This window comes from Mus caroli, chromosome 17 (genome assembly GCF_900094665.2).
Source record: "Mus caroli chromosome 17, CAROLI_EIJ_v1.1, whole genome shotgun sequence".
NCBI lineage: Eukaryota > Metazoa > Chordata > Mammalia > Rodentia > Muridae > Mus > Mus caroli.
Genome location: NC_034586.1, coordinates 21,175,009 through 21,175,792, shown reverse-complemented (window position 1 = coordinate 21,175,792; position 784 = coordinate 21,175,009).

Genomic DNA, 784 nt, shown 5'->3' with positions numbered 1-784 from the left:
ACAGACACACACACACACACAGACACACACACACATACACACAGACACACAGACACACACACAGACACACACACACAGATACACACAGACACACACACACAGACACACACACAGATACACACAGACACACACACACACACACAGACACACACACACAGACACACACATACATACAAACAGATACACACATACACACACACACACAAACACATACACACACACACAGACACACACAAACCCACACACACGATCATGACTGCAATAAAAATAAGCAAATAAACGTAATCTTAAAATCTACAGATGCCAGGTGGTGGCGCACACCTTTAATCTCAGCACTTGGGAGGCAGAGGCAGGTGGATCTCTGAGTTCGAGGCCAGCCTGGTCTACAGAGTGAGTTCCAGGATACCCATGACTACATAGAAAAACCCTGCCTCAGAAAAAACAAATAAACAAACAAACAAACAACCCAAAAAGATAAACATAGATAACACAGTCAGTAAAGCAGGAAGACCAGAGTTAGGCCCCAGAACCCATGCAGAAAGAATGAGGTGTGATAAGACGTGGTTGTAGCCCTAGAGAGCTGGAAACATGCAGCCTAGAGAAATGAGCGCACTCCAGAAAAGGCCAGGACACCCCGTTTTGTTGTTGGGTTGGTTTCTTTTGGCAGGGGGTGTCTTTTGGGGTGTTCATTTTTATTTTTGTTTTTTTAAGATAGGGTTTCTCTGTGTAGTCTTGGTTATCCTGGTTGTCCTTGCTCTGTAGACCAGGCTGGCCTCAAAATCAG